The following is a 12619-nucleotide window of genomic DNA, read 5'->3' as shown; positions in this document are numbered from 1 at the left end:
AAATGCGAATTTCCAAATCCATTCACATTCTGACGTGCGATAATTATTTTTTCAAGGCCACCACACAGGGAATTGTTTGCCGGGCCAGATGAAATTATGTGGCGGGCCATAGTTTGGAGAGCCCTGCTCTAAAGGACATAGAGACACCTTTCGCTGGCTCGTATGACACATCGTACCACCTCTTTGCAAACAGTGCACACGAGTATAAGTGATCTCGTTCTTCTCGATCACTTTTCAATACTATTCATGCGGAATGGTCTTTTGCCAGCATCTTTGTATACCTTTCAAGGTGTTACTACGGCTATTTTCAGTTAGATATGAATAAACCTTAGGTGACACTGATGAATCTCTCATGAGTTCAGCCCCCGTTTCAACCTTGACTAATCTGAGTTCCCCTTATATGACTCATCATATAATATGTGAGTTTTCGGGAAATTACTCAAGTTCATATAGGGGTTGAGAACCTCCTTCAATTCACGATTGAGGTTATCAGTCGCAAGGGAGATGATCAAGCTGTCAGTGTCTGTATAAACTTTCACCATAGTGATTTTGAACGTCAAATTTAGCGGAAAAGCTGCGTCATTATTAGGTTTTCAAATTAATACCGGTTATGAAATATATGGAGGGCATGAATTGGATGAACCCGTTTCCATTGATTCCCTACCTGATAATTGCGGGGTAGATTATATGTGTATACTGATATAGTTCAACCGACGATTTTTGGTGGGAGACTAGTCAGTATATTGTACTGTTTTACTTTAGAAAGTGGTAGAGAAAAAGGAATAATACAGTCTAGAAATTTTTGAACACGAACATTTTGGAGCAGATTTCAATTATTGTCACTGATCAAAATGGACATCTTTTACATTCCACTAAAGACTCGAGTGTTACCTGCCTTCGTATAAAACTTCGATAAAAATAGATGAGTAGGTTTGTATAAATAGATGGGTAGGTATGTATCTAATTCAATGTTCACCCTTGACATTCCTCATTCGTGATCACACCCTCGAGTCAACTAGTACGTGCGAATGAAGCTCTGCTTAAATTATTTTGAAAAAGTATAGAAGTAGTGTAAAAAAATATATATAATTAGAGTGATATTCACGCCTCCTTCAGAGGCGGAATTTAAATAAACTATTTTTATCAGACCCTTTAAGAAGACGGGCTGGGTTTGAGGATATTTCAGTTTTCTATCCCGGGCATAGAAGAGGTATTGATCTGACCAAGTCTAAAGACTATCACCAAATAATTTGAGACACTAAATAATATGTTAATAGTATACGGTTTTGCAACACCTACGTACTTTATACCTCACCATCATTATGTTAATGCGCCGATGCACACATTTCACTGCATTTCATTTCACATAATTTATTTTCACAAATAGTTTCGGAAATAAAATAATCAATATTCTATATATAATATAAGAAATATAGCAAATTGAAATACTTTCTATAAGTAGCCTTGATGGTTGTGAAGGGTAGAGCCAAGTGGCCCATCACTCAAATACTGGTAACTCAACTAAGTTAAGCCATAAATACAAATCCTTTAGTACTAGATTAGCATATTTAGTAATCTGTTCTTAGCATAGATTAATTAATAAAATATCCTTGCAAGATTGATACTTTGATGATTTATACAACCCACGGCTACAAAACCTGGTGTGTAACATCTTTGTGACCAGATTCGTATATTATTGGTAATATATGGGCAAAAATAGATACAGCCTAGCACAAGTTGGTAGGGTAGCCATTTACGGTTTTGTGATCCTTGGCCGCATCCAAATAACATATCAAACATCTACAATTATTTAAGTAGTCAATCCAGGCGATATAAGACAGGGGACAGAATGATAGAGAGAGAGAGATGCTTATAAGGATAATTAAAAAGGATATTTTCGTCTGAAATAATATTAATATGAATAGTCAGTTCCAACAATATGTAAGGCATTTTTTAGTCAGTTCCAACAATATGTAAGGCATTTTTATTTAGAAAATTTGATAACGATTAAAAACAATACGATGTGATAAGATTTCATAATAATTATTATCAAAAAAATGTATGATAACATGTTTCTTAAAGCAGAAGGTCTCAAGTATATCCGTCGGATTAATAACTAAACAGGAATTAAATTCTCTCTCTCTCTCTCTCTCCATATATATTTCATTCAATATTGCATTCTTTACGTGATTACCGTAATTTCCCTCCTCCCTTTCGAACCATTCTAACTATGTACTGGTTGTTTGTACGTGGGCCACTTTCAGGCAACAAGGGCACGATCTCACCGAGCTAGGCCTGGCGGGGCGACACCGCTTTTGTAACTGTATACATGGTGGTATTTAGGAGAGCCAAAGTTTGGAAATGTTTTTAGTCTGGTATCAGGTTATTGATTCCCTTGAGTTTTTCATGACGTTTTCGACGATAATACAGCCAGTTTGTAACTAAATCTCAGTAGTGTCAGGGTGGGGAAAGAGACATTAACAGTAATTTCTTCTTGTCTGCTTAAAAGAGCGTTGAAGCAATTGTTTATTGTGAACAGTTTTGAGAACAAAAGAAGCTAAATGAAAATTGCACAGACCTGGTGGAGGAAACATGGAAAAGATGTGAAGAGGGATTTTCGTCTGTGAACGACGAAGTTTGTTGTCGTGTAAAAGTACGTTTTCTTTGTAGGAAGTGAATACAGAAAATGGCATATATTTTGTGATAGACTTGAGAAGTCCTTTCGGTTTGTGACAGACCAAAATTAAGAAGAAAAGACGAATTGGTTAACGGGGTTTTATTATTAGTTTTTGAGTCGACTATGTAAATTTGAACTAGTCTATGGCCTGCTTTGTACTGGGATAAAAAAAAAAAAATTACTCATGTAGAGGAACTTGGAAGTAAACGAGGAGGTAGATGAAATAAACAAAAATAAAAATTATGTGATTCCTTGTGGTAGCTTGCTATTAGCTGTTAATCTAGTAGGTGAGAATGTTTTTCCATATTTTAATATGAGAGTCAGCCAAAGAAAGAAAATTATGCTTATTTCGTTATTGAGTAAAGTAGAACTGACAAGGATGTTGGTGATGACAGTTCTCGAAAACTACAGTTTTGAGTCATATAGTTTCGGCTTTACGAAGATTATATGAAATTAAAATAGAAAAACGAAATTAAAGGTATATATGTAATGTATAAATATCATAATGATGATATTCTTATTACTCATGTATGTACTATACTGCATATATATACAGTACAGATTTGTCAGTTGTCCTGACTAACATTCGGAGGCTACCATACATTTTAGGACAATTAACTCGGACTAGCTTATACATAACAATCCAAACCATAGGCTAATATAAAGGTACCTCAAAGGGCTAGGCTACTATACTTCTTGGCCTATCCTTAGCTGGAACAAGTACTTGACGTCGGAGACGGTCGCATCTTCATTGTTGTAATAAGGGTGAGGGAAAGGCTGTCTCCCGGGGTGGGTGTTTTTTAATATTTCTTCTTAACAGTAGGTGGGTACATTGTAAAAGCAGCTTTATTCCTAGCTGTAATCCTTCAATACCAGTTAGAACCAACACCGATTCTTACACTGGTACTTACACTGGACCCCCATACTGGTTCCCTGTAATACAAACAGTTCATTTAGGATGGCAATCTTGTGCCAAAGAGCATGCGGTCGTTAGGCCTTTAGGCTATGCTACTCATGCCTAACTTGACTGTGACACATCGCAGTTAGCCTGACTTTATATGCATAACATGGGTGGAATTTACTCTAGAACTGACATTTTTATAAACATATGGAAGACTAATTCACATCTTAACCTACAGTTAGTTGATGGTACAATTGCAACAGCATGCAAACTCAACATGGTGCAACTTAAGTAACAGTACCATTACAATTCTTGGCAATTGGCAGTTATATCAAAGTAAAAGTATAATAAACACTACCAAGTGTTATGGCAACATATACAATTTAAACTACGAAAAGTGCATACCTTTTGCAATGGAGAAATAATTCATTTCAAATGAATATAAGGGGAGATACATTTGTTTCCCCTCAGCGTTGCCGTACTCGTCTCTAACAGAGCAATTTGAGCTTAACCCTCTTACGCCGGAGCGGTAAATAAAAAATTGTCTCCCGTGTGCCGGAGGGGTTTCGGAGTGAGCGCAGAAGCGGAAAAAATATTTTTTTCAAAAAATCACAGCGCGCTTAGTTTTCAAGATTAAGAGTTCATTTTTGGCTCCTTTTTTTGTCATTGCCTGAAGTTTAGTATGCAACCATCAGAAATAAAAACAATTATCATTATCATATATAAATAATGCGATATATACGTCAAAACGAAATTTCATATATATGTATTCAAATCAGCGCTGTGCGCAAAACGGTTAAAGGTAACAAGTTACTTTTTTTTTTCGTTGTAATTAATACTAAATTGCGATCATTTTGGTATATAACACATTGTAAAACGATAAAAGCAACACAGAGAAAATATTATCACAATATAATGCATGAATTCGTAACGCGCGGACGTAAACAAATATTTTTTTCAACAATTCACCATAAATCTAAATATTGTCCTAGAGACTTCCAATTTCTTTCAGAATGAAGACAAATGATTGAATATTACTATACTGTAAGAGTATTAGCTTACAGTTGCAGTTTTCGACCATATCTGACGAGTTAAAGTTGACCGAATGTCTAATTTTTTTATATATAAATTTTTTATATGCAATTATTTCAGAAATAAGAAAAGCTACAACCTTCAAATATTTTTCGTTTTATTCTACATGAAATTGCGCACATTTTCATATATAAAACTATGAAATGCCTAATATGAAACGGAGCAAATATTCCGAGAATGGGACGTACGTATTTCAGAGATTTGTGGCGGAGAATCCGCGCGCGGAGGGAAGGAAAGATTTTTTTAAAATTCACCATAAATAAACTAAATATTGTCTAGAGACTTCGAATTTGTTTCAAGATGAAGATAAATGAATGAATATTACTAGACTGTAAGAGTTTTAGCTTACAATTGCGTTTTTCGACCATTTCGGTAAAGTCAAAGTTGACCGAACGTGGTTTTTTTTCTATTTATCATGATTTATATGCAAATATTTCAAAAATGAGAAATGCTACAACCTTCAATTATTTTGTTTTGTATTCTACATGAAATTGCGCACATTTTCATATATAAAACTTTATGTAAAGGCTAATTTAAAATGGTGCAAACATTACCACAATCGCACGTACGATTTTTTCGGAAGAGTTACCGCGCGGACGTAAAGAAAGTGTTATTTTTTCATAAATTCACCATAAATCGAAATATTGTGCTAGAGACTTCTAATTTGTTGCAAAATGAAGGTAAATGCTTGAATAACAAAGATTCAGCTGTAAAATCCTGGGGAAGGGGGAGCAGTCTCTATTGCTCCCTTCTCCAACATCTCCAGTCGCTTGCTCAGGAGACACGGCATACGAAGGAAGCATGGAGATGTTGGTTAACTGTTTCTTTTTGTAATTTTTTCATTCAGTCCAGTCCAATCTGGGTCAATTTTATGGGAAGTTCCAATCAATCAACCGGAACAAAAAAAGAAAAAAAGAAAAAGAAAAATCAGAAGCTTAGTTGTAATACAATGCCAAAGTCGTAATCCAGAATCCAAGGCCAAAATATATATGTGGGGGTCAGGTTAAGACCAAAAGTTCGCATGCTGCAGGAGCCTTCCTTACAGCTCCACGAACTGAAAACAATTGAGGAATCAGATAGCTGGCGGCCGGTTCCTACAGCAGCATTGCCATCAGAAACAGGTAACTCAGTAGACAAATTTTACCTGCAGCGTTGATAGCACTCGTAGTTAAATATCCACTTAGTGGGACAATTTGTTGGGATATAGTTCGGGCTGCTCAGTGACCAGGGCTAATTCAGGTGTTCAGGGAGTGTATTGCAATATCATACATTAGCTCAAGGAGCAGTTCCTTAACTTTAGCATGAAGGCAATGCAACATTGGCTTAGTACTCTGGAACAATTTGTTGAATTCATCTGCTCGCTTTAACGGGACTTGGATGAATTGCAATCAAGCTTTTATGAAATAATTTTTCAAACTCATCAGGATGCTCTCGGTTATATATGTGGGATCACACTTCCCAGTTACTACTGCTGTGAAGTACAATGTCAAGGAATCCCACTGCTCTAGAAGGCGAGTAATGTAAGTTTCCAATGATAGCTGGTGGGTTTGCCCATAGGACAGCACTTTGTACAGTTTAATCTCAAGAAACTATAGAAATTCTGTCACTTCATGCTGTCTTTTAAGGCTCAACTTACTAAAATGTGAGAAAACATTTCTACATAAATCCTCCAAAGACATAAAAACCTGTAGGCATGCATGTGACACACACAAATGAATCATATGACAACTACATTTTACAAATATTATATGGGGAAACAGTTTTTAAATATCTAACTTCCCTGGTAGTTACATATATATAGCTTAATCCCGACGATTCGTCGCAATTAAGCTATATATATGTAACTACCAGGTAAGTATATTTAAAAACTTATTTTAAAATGAAAATAACATTTTCTTTATTGCTACTGCGCTCTGCCTTTCTCCAAACATTATGGTGCAAGTGTCAGATGAGTACCTATTGTATATTTTCTAATAGAATGTTTTTCTCTTTGAAACTTTTTTTTTTATGGCTGAATACAGTTACAGCATCACATTTCTCCAGTCACCTTATCCAGAAAAGCTGTAACAACTTTAAATGTGTCCTGATCAAAATACATAACACATATTGCAAGCTGTTTCTTAGTGCCTACATCAGTAGTTTCATCAGGTATTATGCTAAAATGTGTCTCAGACGATCAACTCACTCTAGAAAACCTATATGCAAGCCCTTGCCTCATTACATTTGTACATTTAGTAGCTCACATTTTAATTGTTCCGACACCATATGCTTACCATGAACTACTTTCTTAGGAGAATCCCGATTGTCAATCCAGTACCGACCAGAAAAAAAACTGGTTATTCCCTCCTGACCCCCAGCCAGGTATGCCCCATTGTTGAAGATCACGTCCTCTGACCTGCAGTCCTTTCCTGGTCTCTGTAGCATTTACACGCTCCAGCTCGTCTGTTTACCGGCCCATTTCCCTTTTGTCTTTCCCTGTGTGTGGTGTGTGTGTGCGCCATGTGTTTGTGTGGTCTTTCGGTGCTCATGGAAGCTTCATTGCAACGGTGTTGCCCAGGTCCGAAGGGCAGGACCTGTGGGTCCTTCCTCTCTCCTTTTAAGATCGATCCCCACATTGTGTTAACGAGCGTCGGGGTCGCCCTTGTTCACGGGAAGCAACATGTGTTGAGTGTGCCGCATGGTCAGATCAACGGGGATCTGGCTGCTACCAAGTGCAAGAAGAAACCTTGTGCTACGGTCAAGAAGGCTTCCTCGGAGGATCCGTGGAGTTGGAGCACGAGCCGTAGCCCAGGAGGCCCTCCGCTGTCACCTGCTCCCTCTCAGGATTCCACTCCCAGCGAGGGGACCTAGAACCTAAGGAGAATCCGTTGCGGGGTCCCCACAAATGGCGGGAGATGAGGAGTCTGTTTTGGTGAGAGGTGTAGAGGCGGACAGTTCTTCTTTCTTGCAGGAGTGCTGGGCTTGTAGTAGCCTGTGGGGAGCTCCGTCCATGGACGCGTTGGTTGTGGCGCGGCTCGCCACCAGCCGCAGAGTGTGCCGCTCCGGAGCAGGGTGCTCCTCTCGGTCCCCCAGGATCCCCGTGGGACTCTCCTCCTCCTCCTCCTCTGCGCTCCCAGGCACCTCCCTGGAGGTGGGGGATCTTCCAGGTAGACGACGGGAGCCAACAGATTCTTCGTGTGTCTCCCCCAGACCCTGGTCAGGCACTCCCCGTACCGGGTAGGTCCCCCCTAAGGGAGGAGATGTTCCTGTTTTGGGGCCCCTCCTTTCTCCCCACCGGGATGGAGGCTCTTGCTAGCAGGGAAAGGTCCCAGGGGGAGACCCTCCCCGTTCGCTCTCGCTTGGATCACCCCGCCTGCTCCTCCTGCTTACCCTGGAACAGGAGTCGCCCCAGAATAGACAAGAGAAGAGGTGGCTCTTTGGAAGGGAGATAGTCGTCAGGCATTTCCTCTTACAGATCTTCGAGGAGACGCTATCATTCCAGGAGGAGGTACTACAAGAGGAGTCAAGGTCATTCTTTCTCCTCCTCCCCAGACTGTATGTCCAGATCTCGGCGTTGTAGCCAGGACCGCAGGGGTCGGACTAGGAGTGACTGTTGCTGGGATGACTTGAGCGCCGTAGACGTCATCGCTCTTGGACTTCCTGGTCCTGGGATGACTTGAGCGCCGTAGACGTCATCGCTCTTGGACTTCCTGGTCCTCGAGGTCGGCTCCCGAGCGTGCCGCTCCCTCAAGGTCCCCCCCACTCGGGGGGACCTCCCCCTTCCAGGTGTCCCCCTGCAGTTCTGGTGGATTCTGTGTCGGCTCCTGCTGACCTGGCTCCTTCCTGTTCAAGACCTCCACTCCTACCTGTCATGCAGGAGGAGCAGAGTGTGCTGCTCCAGCGCCCCCCGGCGGGGTTCCCGCTTCTTCCGGTAGGTGGCCCATGATGGCTCCTCCAATTCGGGCTGGCCCTTCACCCCCGGGGGTGCCTCAGTTATAGAAGTAGGAGGCGCCAGTTCGGTCCGGCAGCCCACTCCTCCCCTGTACCCAGAACAGGTGGCAGGGCTGTCCGTATCGAGAAGACTTGGAGGAGGATTCCTTTGCGCTCATCAGCCTGCAGAACTCTCTGGAGGCCCCCAAGGGGCCCCGGACGAAGGCTCGGCATTCTGTAGGGTACTCGCGCTGATCTGGGCACAGAATGGTTTGGCGGCAGTGTTGCTGTGAGCTGTGCACTCTCAATTCCGCATTTCCATAACAGAAAACAAATCCCGCAAATCGGTAGTTAAAGAAAACAATTCTTATCTCATGGGAAACTTAAGAAAATATTTAGGTTGTTGGACAAGTTAGCACTTCTCACATTCAGTGTAGTGTAACAGATTGCAAACATATTGAAGAGCAAATTTGAAAATTCAGTACCATTATTGAATTAACAAAATGGATACAATATGTTCAGTATCTTGCTACATGGATTATGTAAGTAGATTGTTTAAAGTTTATTAGTACAATTACCATATTTACAAATTAAATAATCTTGTAAAATTCTATATCACAAAAGATTCTCTATATTCATCAATATAAACTATGTTTTCAGGCATTTTCTAGATTTAATATAAATATTATAGATATAACAAAGTATTGATATGACAAATATCATAGATATAACAAAGTATAATAATAATTTACACTGCATAAATAGAAAAAATAAACGTAGTCTACTGTAGCTTCTATATTCCTAAATATAACCTATATAGAGGCTAAGCATTCAGACATTATAAAATCTAATACAACAACAAATAATATGCAATACCTATCAGAATATGATTAGTATTCACACAGCATTAATGAAAATAAATGCAGCCTACTATAATTTCTATATTAATAAAGGTAGCCTACAGCTCCCTGTCAAAATCCTATTCTTTTTCATTATCATCTTCAATTTTGAGTCCTTGCAATTCTCTAATCATTCTATTCGTAGGTTGAAATTTGACACAGCCTCAGGTATTTTTCATGGTTTCTGACACTCTTGTTAGTGCTGCTTGAGTAGATGTTAGGAGTCTGTTCCTAGTTTTTGTTTTTGTTAAATTCACTTTTAGAGAATATCCTCTCGGCATATGCATTTGATGTTGGGAGGGTCAGAATATGAAGAGAAAATGTAGGTAAAACTGTAAATATGGGATTGTCTTCATGGTTCCGGAGTTTGGAAAGACCTAAGAAAAATTCCTCTGGGTTCTTGGCATGACGCAACTCCTCAGGAAGGGTGACATAGGGAAGTTGCCTCCATTCATCATCCTGAACCTGAATTTGATCTTGTTGAATGATTCGAGGAACCTCCTTTGCCAAATCTGTTAATTTTGGTGTCTTATCGAGCTCTTCATTTCCAAACAAGCTGTCACATAAAAATGTCTGCATCTTGTTCTGAAGTCTATCATATCCTCATTCGATCTTATTTCAGGTATTTGTAGGAGACTATGTATCTCTGAACGCAAATAGATTTGATTGAGAGGCAAGAAATGATTTTTATCTGCTGGATTTATTTCACATGTATTATTTGTGGTCAGTGGCTTTCGTTGATAATTATGGTTCCTTAGTATTTGTAGTTATAAGTCACGACAAGCTTCAGAGAGCAAATGCACCATAGGTTCCTTCCTCTGAAAAAATAGGTTGAATATGTTGAATTTAGGAAGGATATAGTTTAAAAATATGAAGTACATAAGCTTGAAACGATCATTTAATCCTTTGTAGATGTGAGTGGATGTTGGGAGCCTATCTTCCAGATGTTTCCCCCTGAAATACATAGTTAATGGCTGCCACTGTTCTAAAATACGAGATACAGCCATCGGGTCTGTGAGATATGGAGAATTTTGTGTGGCTCTGTATTGCAAAAAACTTGGAATTGTTGGAATTCACTTTCTCTTTGCACTATGGGAAAAATATGTATAGATTCCTCTTATCAAATTCTCACAACCCTGGGAAAGGATTTTGGCAGCGTTTGAAGCGCAAATGTGTACAGAGTGACAAATACACTTAATTACAGTGATACCTGGTGCTGCATTCTTCAAACGGCTTGTAAGGGAATTATGTTGGCCGTGTAAGGGAATTATGTTGGCCCAGTTTGCAGCACCATCGGCAGCGAAACCAAGTAAATTTTCTAAAGGAATATTATTTTCGTTTAATAACTTGAGTATCAAATCAAATAAATGCTGCCCAGTTGAGCCTTCGAGATCAGATGTTGCATCGGCGTTGTCGTATATCTCCACTAAATCGTGTGTGAATAGAGGTGGTAATATTTCACGACAACAGCACATGTTTTCTTCGTGCTTATATCAGTCATCTCATCAATTATTATTGAAAATTTTGATGATTTGAGAGCTTCTGCAATATCCTCTTTTGCTATTTTTCCAATCTTGTTAATCACTTTTTTAGCCTTTGATCTTTTGAGTGTTATATGTTGCACAACATTGGGATCCTTTAGGATGTCTTTCAATAAATCAGTCATATGGTCTGCTGTGTTGAATGAAATATTGTGCTCAGCAAAAAAGGCTGCTAATTTATCTCAGCCGTAGTAACAAGATCTTAATTGCTACTAGTTGCTGGAACGACGACCAGAGGGTTGTTTATTACTGACATCATATCACTGTGTAATTTTATAGCCTTATGTTGTTTCAAAGTTGTCACATCTGCAAGTAATTCACTCTTGCAAACATGGCAAAAGGCTTTATTAGGTTTTCCTTCTACTTTTCGTAACCAATCTCGGAAATCTTAATTTTCTAGCCATGCTTCTCGGAATTGTCGTTTTGGTGACATTATGAACAATTTGCCTGTTGGAGGAAATATTAGCAATAAAATTACAATTCAACAAGAGATTTAGTCCTAATTAAATGAGATGTTAGTACTAGATGCAGATAGAAGATTAACCTAACTTGCGAAAAAAGCCTCTCCCCCTTTCTACTGATGAGAAGCTAATATATATATATATTGTTTCGTTTGAGCCCTGGCCTGAAGGGGCTCAAATACGTAAGCGAAAATAATTGAGGGAAAATGCAGAATAAATTACTTGAACTTACCTTAAAAGGATTTACAGGGTTAATTTACTCTAGAGGAAAAGGTCGCCAGAAAACTCCGCGGATTACTTTACATACATTTATTTACAGGAGGCTGCTTAATAGCCTGGGAAAGTTAATGCAACTTGTCCACGTGGGAACATGATTTTCCTTTATATTTCTAGCTTCACATTTTCAAGTATAATGGTTAGATCTTGTTTAGTATAATTTTTGACATATAATTAATAATTATATATGATGAAACAAAAAAAATTTGGAAATTTTCCATTATTTTTTAACTTGTGTTTTCTGAGTTTTTTTTTTTCAATTAGCGGCCCGAAATAAACATTATTATTTTATTTGTCATAGAAACCTTAAAATACTTCTTCGTAATAAATAAATTATTCTAATTTATGATTTTATTTTTTTATTAATAATATCACTGTACATTATTATTTTTGCAAGATGTTCCCAAAATGGGAACGTTGGACACTTGATTATGCCGGATACCTTTTTACTCGATATCCTAGGTCTGCTATCCATGGATGGTAAAAGCTTTCATGGGTGAAGTTTTATTTTTTATTCATATCATTATCAAAATCATTATCATCATCATCATCAATATCATCATCATCATCGTTATTATTATTATTATTTTTTTTTTTTCGTCGTCGTCATCACATCATGTCATCATTTTTCGTTATATGGTGTTATATCATCATCATCTTTGTTTTTGACAACCACCACCACTACCACCACCAATATCATCATCCTCATCATTCGTTGTTTTTGATGCTGTTTATATCTATTTTTTTTATTCGGATTACAATTTTCTGTAGGACTAACTCTGCACTTCATGCCCTAGCGATTCTTACGTGATGCTGCTGAAATAATAATTCAATCAAATTCCACTGAAGATATTGATATCTTG

The sequence above is a fragment of the Macrobrachium nipponense genome, chromosome 19 (genome assembly GCF_015104395.2).
Source record: "Macrobrachium nipponense isolate FS-2020 chromosome 19, ASM1510439v2, whole genome shotgun sequence".
Taxonomy (NCBI): Eukaryota; Metazoa; Arthropoda; class Malacostraca; order Decapoda; family Palaemonidae; genus Macrobrachium; species Macrobrachium nipponense.
Note: the sequence above shows the minus strand (reverse complement) of the source record.